This window comes from Podarcis melisellensis (assembly GCF_964234715.1).
Source record: "Podarcis melisellensis genome assembly, chromosome: 17".
Taxonomy (NCBI): domain Eukaryota; kingdom Metazoa; phylum Chordata; class Lepidosauria; order Squamata; family Lacertidae; genus Podarcis; species Podarcis melisellensis.
Genome location: NC_138534.1, coordinates 11,532,512 through 11,540,465, shown reverse-complemented (window position 1 = coordinate 11,540,465; position 7,954 = coordinate 11,532,512). Strand labels below are relative to the sequence as shown.

General features: G+C 44.8%; 1 protein-coding gene across 1 annotated transcript in view; it reads left to right on the top strand.

Moving 5' to 3' along the window:
• Positions 1 to 400: 400 nt before the first annotated feature.
• Positions 401 to 7,954, top strand: part of RIMKLB (ribosomal modification protein rimK like family member B) — a 36,112-nt gene continuing 28,558 nt past the window's right edge. The window contains exons 1-2 of the mRNA XM_081894576.1: positions 401 to 1,341; positions 2,031 to 2,448. The gene's annotated coding sequence lies outside the window, so the exon portion shown is untranslated. The remainder of the gene's footprint in view (positions 1,342 to 2,030; positions 2,449 to 7,954) is intronic.

The window sequence follows — 7,954 nt, the reverse complement described above, 5'->3', positions numbered from 1 at the left end:
ATTTTTGGCGGAGGAGGGGTTGGGATGTAGAACTGGCCACGAATTCTTGGGGTGCGTGGGGTTAAATATCTCCTCAGCTTCGCCGGGAACCATTACGCCGCGTCGGAGCCAGGAGAGGAGGAACGGCGGCGGCGGCGGCGGCGGCGGCGGCACTTCCCCCGGCTGCTTCCAGCTCACTTCCCCTTGTCTCTCCCTCACAACACGCAGCGCCCCCACCCCAAGTTTTTAACGATCCGAGCCACCTCAGAGGGCGGCAGCCCAGTTGGGGCGCGCGCTCGGCGGCGAGGGGAGGCGGGGCGCTCGCGCTCTCTCCGCGCGCCTTTCCCGCTCCTCGAGCCTGATTGGCTGCGAGGAAGGGGAGGGGGCTTCGAGACAACGGGCGCGCGAGGGAAAAGGGGCGGCGGCGGCGGAGGCGCCCCTTCCCGCTCCCCCCACCGCGTACAGACTCGACGCCTTCCCTCGTTCCCCTCACGCCGCGGGCGCGCGCGCTGACGGCCGCGTCTTTCGGTTCCCCCCCTCCCCGCTTTTTCTCCCGTCCCCCTCCCTTTTAACCCTTTCCCTCCCTTTTCTTTAGGTCTGCCCGCTATTCCCCCCCCCCCCCACCCGCTGCTCTTTTCCTCATCCGGCTCGTCGGTCGGTCAGTCGGGAAGGCAGAGCTCGGCCGTGAGGCGGTTTCTGAGGAGGCTCGCTCTGCAGAACAGCCTCTGGGGGCGAGCGAGCGGGCGGGAGCTGGGTGGGTTGCCTGCCTGCCTGCCTGCCTGCCTTTAAAGTCGAGGGGGGAGGGAGGCATTAATTGCTCGCTTCTAAACGAGGGCAAGTCGCCCCTCCCTCCTTCCCCCCTCCCCAACTTTCACGGTTTGGGTTGTGGACTCGCGGAAAGCTCCCCCCCCCCCCCACAACCTCAAAGCGCGCGCGAGGAGGGCGGGGCAGATTCCGTCCACCGTCTACGCCCCCCCCCTTTGTTTTCAGCCGTACTTCGCAATTTCTCCCAATTATTGATCATGATCACCGGAAATAATCGGGCAGGGTACTAAGGAGGGCGGGGAGGGGAGGGGAGAAAAACACCCCCACCCCCAATCTTTGTTCTTCGGATTCGCAAAGCGGTGGTTTAGCCCTCTTCGTTTTGCCGTAACTTCTCCCCTTCCCCCCTCTCCCACCCCACCCCCCCGTTTGAGGCCCCCCCCCAGTTTATTTTTATTAACCCTCTTTCCCTAATAATCCAGGGAGGGGTCGGAAGACCGACGCATCTCTTTCTCTCTCTCTCCCCCCCCCGACCCCCCAACCCTAAATCCAAAGTGCTGTTCACAGGAGGAGGAACAGGAGTCGGAAAGAAGCAACCAGGTTAGTCATTCGTGTAAAAGCCGTGCTGCCGACGTGATATTGGCTTCTGACTCATTTTCTGTGTTCAAGATGGGGAACGCACGTGCATATTTTATTTTATAATTCTTTGTCTGAACGCAGGATGCTCCGGCGTTTGTGTCGACGTGCAAAGGCTACCGTGTGGGGAGTATAGTGTATTTTTGGCTTGTGTCATCTTAAAGCCCTTTCTGTTGGACCTTTAAAAAAACATACCTGTTTTTTAAAGAACGAACGAACGGTAGCTTGGATAGAAAATACAATATCCCTGCAGACTTGTGTGCTAACGTCCGTTTTGTAGTAATTATTCGGCTTATTCCGTATAAGCAAACTCTGTGCCTGAAACAATGACCTTTGCTTTTCTTGGGGGCTGAACAGTTTTACACATTAATTTGGCTTCACTTCGTTTCTGTATGACAGTAGTTCCGTTTAAGACGTGGGTGTTGAATGCAAGTTTTTACTAAAGCCAAGGCACAGATTTTGTCTTTTTAACTGTATCAAAAATGTAAAGCTCTGTTAGGCCAGTTTCTTTCCCCCTTTGAAGTTGCCTTAGGTTACACAGGGCTTTAGTAATTTGAGAATTTAACCATGTAGTTTGTCTTCTGTTGTACACCACTGTGTTAAGCTTTAAGTGTAGTAAACTAACCTGGATCTTTTCATTCTTTTTTTCCTAGATATTGCTGGTGCCAGGTGCAGCTTTTTAAGGGGCCCAGTTCTGAGGGAGCAGAAACACAAGAGGAGTTTACTGTACTTTGAATCCTCAGAATCTAAGATTCTTTTTTATCAACCTTCATTAGAGGGAGGAGGAATATAAAACCTGTCCCCCCACATTGCTTTACTCTTCAGAGCATTAGTTAGGCATCACTCATTGGGGTACCAGGATAATACAGTTCACATGACAGCTTCTTTCTTATGGAGGCTCTGTGACCAAACCAAGCTTGAAGTGCTAAAAGGCACGGAGAGGACTTGATTACCTCCCTGGGGTGGGGTGGGGAGAAAGAGAGAAGGTCCCAAGAAAAGCCTCTTTGCATTGAAGGAAGATTGAAGCAACAGTCTCTGGATATTGCTGCTCTTCCCACCCCCAAGCGTTGGGTAAGTTACACTACCATTATTCACTTATTCATTCACTCTGTTCTGTTTCACTCCACCTCCACTCTACTATGTGGTGAAGAGACGTGCCTCAATATGGTGAGCGTGGTGGGGAAGCAGGGATGACTGTGTGTGTTAGTGTAAAACATTGAAAAGAGGGTTTGTATCTCTTGCCTTGTGCATTACAAGTTTGGGGTTTATGTGCTGTTTATGTGGAAATAGCTGGCACCTACAAAAAGGAATGGGTGTGCAGAGACTTGTATCATCTCATAAGGGGATGACTCTTAGTATAATGGTACAAAAAATAAGGATGAGTTGTACAAGTGAGTGGAAAAAAATCACACACACCCCCCCCAAATGCATGGGAGGACACACAAAATGAGTTGGAAGATTAAGCAATGTTTTATGGTTCTGCAGTTGGACAAACACAGTAGCTGAAACAGTCCTTTCTCTCCAGACTGGTGTCTTTTGCAAATAAAAAAGGGATGCAGAGTAGTGGTGGTATTGACGTACGGATGCTTTCAAAGAAGTGTGTAGTTTATCACCTGGCTGCAGTGGCTGTTTCTATAATGGAGAGAGGATGAACAGCCAGAATATGCAGCTGTATGCAGGCTTCCCAGGTTGTGTTAACGCTTGCTCAATTTCAAATTGTGCTTCATTTTATGCTTTTAATACCTTGTGAGCAACTTTGGAAAACATTTTCCTGAAAGGAGCCTGTAATTAATGAAAGGAAAATCAAATATTTTTTATGTTCTAAGAACCAAAATTTGCTTATACAGATGATGGAGCAGAGTTTTCAACCAATGGGGTTTACAGTATCTGAAATGTGGTTTGGAATTGTATTTGTTTCATTGCGGTGATTCAGAGGCAATACCAGAACAATAATTTGGCATTATATGAACAAGCCTGGCTGGGCCCTCAGGCATGTGGACTTTGGTTTATTCTGCTGGATAAGCATAAATAATTTGCTGGTTTGGGATGAGGTGGCAAACTATGGGTTACCTCATACTAGGAAAGAAGGTTATAAATTGCTGTGCAGAAGGCACTGGAGATGGGAGGTGGAGTTTGTGAGCCTGAGGGACCAGCCAGACTCATGCACGTAATGCCAAGCCGTGTTTTGGTGTTATGTCTAAACCAACTCTTTACATGTAAGTTTTTACCTAAGTGTATTGAAATTCTGCAGTTGTCCATTCTTCCTCTGGATCTTCTCATTTTGAAGTAGTATTTTAGCTAAATTATTTTTACATTTACACAACTGGGCTGTAATTTAAATGAATATGTTGTAAGGAACTTTAATTCCATTATGTGGCAATTGACCTTTTGGGTCGTGTCCACTGTCTGGTGGTTAGTGGGATTCCATCAGGCTGACTTCTATTCCCAGCCATATAGGAAGGGTTGCTCCTGCCTAGGGGCCAAACTACATGTCACATTTGTCATGTAGTTGGTCCTTGAGTGCAAGCCTTTTCTTCTAAAAATTGCTAGTGTTCACCCCCATTCCAGATTGAGAATTTGACATTAAGGAGCTTTAACCCTGTGCTATGGTCATGGTACAGACTAGCTCACACCATCTTCAGATCAGGGCCCCAGTAGAGGTCAATGGATTAAATTCTTCTGAACTCATGGCAGGATCCTTGTCCAGATTGCCCCCTGCCCACGCTGGCAATATGTGAAGGAAAAGTCTTGTGCCCAAGACTTGAAAATCAAGTTTGGTTTGGCTTTAATCATCATAGTGGCTGAAGATTTTCCTGAAGAAAGTATGTATCATGGAATAAACAATTTAGCTTTTTAAAGTTTTTTTTTTAAAAAAATCCTAGTTTCAGCCCAAGAAACAAAATCCAGTGCCAGAGATATTAAGGGGTAGGGCCACCCAGACAAGGGCTGTTCAGTCCTGCCATTGAATTCTATGGGATGTAGTAAACAATTTTGGACATAGTTGAATCGATGCGCTGCGATCAACAGAACATGTTCCTCCCCCCCACTCCAGTGGTATCCTTGGGTGCATCACTTTACATGGGCCATAGTTCTATGGTAGGGCTCCTACTCTACCATAGAGTAGAGTATCTGCATCTCCACAAATGCAGGTGATCAAAAAGATCTCTGCCAAAGGCCTCAGCACTTCTTCAGCAGCAGCTCCAAACCAAGTGTGTGTAATGGCTCGAGGCCCATCCCTGCTTTCGAGGACTAGGTAGACATAGGCAGATCTTAGTCTCTGAATGCTCACTTTTGTATATGCTCCATTATTGGACTCCATATACTCCAGTTCCGCTGCTTAGAGACTTTAATTTGTATACCTACATAAATTGTTTCTCTTGCTTCCTCTCCCTATTAAATAAATAACAGTTCTTACTGCTCCCATCCTCTTAAATTGTGCACTGGTTGTTTCCCTACTTACTTTCAGAAAGCCTGGGAGCTGGAGATACTGCACACTATTTAGCTGGGCTCTTGTGCTCATACCTTCGTCAATCTCATTACTGTTTGAACCCAAGTTTCATAGTTCACAAAAAGGGATTGCTGGTAGCAGTGCATTTTTCATAACAAAATGGGGTGCTGGTATTCATATATTGATAAAAGTGCCGTGGGCGCCAGCACAAAATGGCTGCCATATGCAGCAAAAAAAGAATACTGTTGCAAAAAAAGCAATTCTGGTAGAGAAATCGGGGGTTATGCTTAATCCACGCTTATAGGTGACTGGCTGTCATTCATTCCCATGGACACTCTAGGATAATATTGCAGCAGAGACAAAGCCTCTCTACAAACCAAGACATTTGGACTGAATTTCATCCACAATACCCCATTGTAGTTACACAAAGTCTCTGCAGAGACCCATTGCCCCATCACAGAGTCTCGTGTTCTTATGACTATGCAATGTATACTATGCCTATTGTGATGGATGTTGTGCACTAGTGTTGAACAGTAGTTTATATTGACTAATTCAGGATGCATTCTAGTGATAAAACACTCTTTCTTACTGTGATAATAGTCGCTTGCAGTATACAAGACAGCATTAAAACATGTTTGTTTAAGCAAGCCTATCTAGACATGTAAGAAGTTAAATGTGTTTCAATCTGTTTTTTGTTGATTCTAGTTAGGTTTGTTTTAAGTTTTTCTAAAACACCTGTTTTTAACTGTCTTTTATTGATTTTTTTTGTAAACCACTTTGAGGTTTCGTTACAATCAAGTGGTTTACAAATTTTGTTAAAGAATAAAATAGTGCAATGCAATGAGGTTAGGTAAAGGCTACTGTAGATTATTGTTTTCTTAACAGGATATTCATGCCATTTTGCTTCCGCCTCAGTGGAAAGGAAAGATACAAAATATACATGGAAACTCACAAAAATAAATAAATTACTATATTCAGTTTAAGTAGATGCTTGTGAATCCTGGAACTGGGTCTGTCTCAAGTAGTAGGCAAAGAACTAATGCTGATTTTTCTCCTTACCCATCCCCCCTATTTTTCCACAGACAATTAAGGAATAGGTCACAATCACAAATCACATGCCTTAGATCTCATACCAAGTGGTGTGCATTTTATAAATTGCCTTCAGGTCTAGTGGTGAAAAACATCTGGAAACATCTTACTCATTTTTGTTGCCTGGCATAGAAAAGGAATACTTGATTTTGTCTTACTTGGTAAAAAAATTACAGCTTATGGCTGCTGCATGTTAAGGTTGAGAAACAATACTATATGATTGAAAAATTGCTGCAAGAGAGCTCCACATAAAATCTGTTTGGTTGCATTCTTGCTGCAAAATCTTATACTGCAGACAGAAGAAGTTAGGTCAGAACAATAGTTCCTGCGCGTAGAGGGTGGTATATAAATTCAATAAATAATAATAATAACAGTTCCTTCGGTTCTTGTCAGTTAAAAGGAGACAGGAAAATGGCTTGATGGTCCACGGGGACTAGGTTCTCCAATGTTTGCACCATTGTTGTCTTAAAGCAGACCAGTTATATGGGTATAGGATTGAAAATGTTTCTTGTATATAAAAAGCAGATTTGCAGGTCTCTAGCCACTCTTAAGATGGCCATTTTGATGTATTTAATGCTCACTTTATAAGGACTAGACTGCAAGAGATAACTGCCTTATCCAGTGCAGTCAAAATGCCACAATAGTGCTCTTAGTGGCTTGTGACAGCAATAAGCCAGGCTTTTTAGAGACCAGGTGACCATTTGTGTTGTGATCTTTTGATAGCGAACTGCTTTTTATGTTCCCATTCAGCTTTGTACTCCAAGCACGAGATCACAGCCTTAAACTCTTTAATCCAGAGAATACATAACACTCACTGACCTGAACTTTCAACAACTATTGCGACTTTGAATTTCTGCAGTACCTATAAAAAGGTCTGAAAAGTGGGAGTGGAGTCACTATTTAGCTAGTTGGATTATTATTGTGGAATAACTAATAACAAATTCTTCAGTAGGTGTCAATAGTGCGACCTAGGTGTGTATTAACCTCTGAGGACAACTATGGGTTTGGTCCCCATACGTTTCTGCTAAACACATCAGTATAGTGAGCAGCATTTTTTGCATGAAGATTATATATGGGAAGTGTTGTATGCAAATGCAAGAAGGTATCTCTCCCACCTTTTTAATGTTTAAACCAGCTTAAACTCACCCAAGCAAGAACAGACCAGCCTTAAAACCTCCTGAGTCATCTTAACTACAGTTGCAGGAAAGTGTGGCAATGTCAGTGTGAGGCATGGTGTCTGCAACTATGAGTGTATTTAAACAGACCATTAAGGTGACACAAGTTTCTAGTGAAGGACAAATCAAGAGAGACTTTGTGAGTGACTTTATTCATTTTAAGTAGCTGAGGCTTGTAGTAGGGTGGGAGGCATGGCAAAATTAACTACACTTTGCTTCTACAGTGGAACCTCGTGTTACGTACTATCCCCCTTGTGAACACTGCGGGTTACGAGCTCCGCTAACCCGGAAATAGATGCTCCCGGTTGCGGCCTTTGCCCTGGGATGCGAGCGGAAGTCGTGCGTCGGCGGCAGCAGGAGGTGCCATTAGTGAAAGCGTGTCTCATGTTATGAGCGGTTTCGGGTTACAAACGGACCTCTGGAATGGATTAAATTCGTAACCGGAGGTACCACTGTATTATTTAGTTAGAAATGAAACCACTTTGTGTTGAAAACGCATTATATGTATCAGGGGTGGGGACTGAATCTGGCCAGCGGTCCAGGTCATTATTTCCCCTCCCAATGCGGATAAAATTTAGTAAGGGGACAGAGCCATTCACACAGCAAACACTTGACATCATGGTGATGCTGGGTAACTTTTTATTACCTGCAGGGGCCTTCAAAAGCCCATTTAAAAGTGCTGTTTTTGCCCTGCATTTTTAATAGGGCTTTGTGCCTGGACACCCTTTTTATATTGAGCTGGGCTTTCATCTGTCCCATGCCTGGTGCCTCATATGACAACCGATGTAGGGCAACTGGACATGACTTGGCTGAAATGGTGAAGCTTGGTAGATCTAATTAGGTCCCAGGGCTCGCAGTCCCCCAT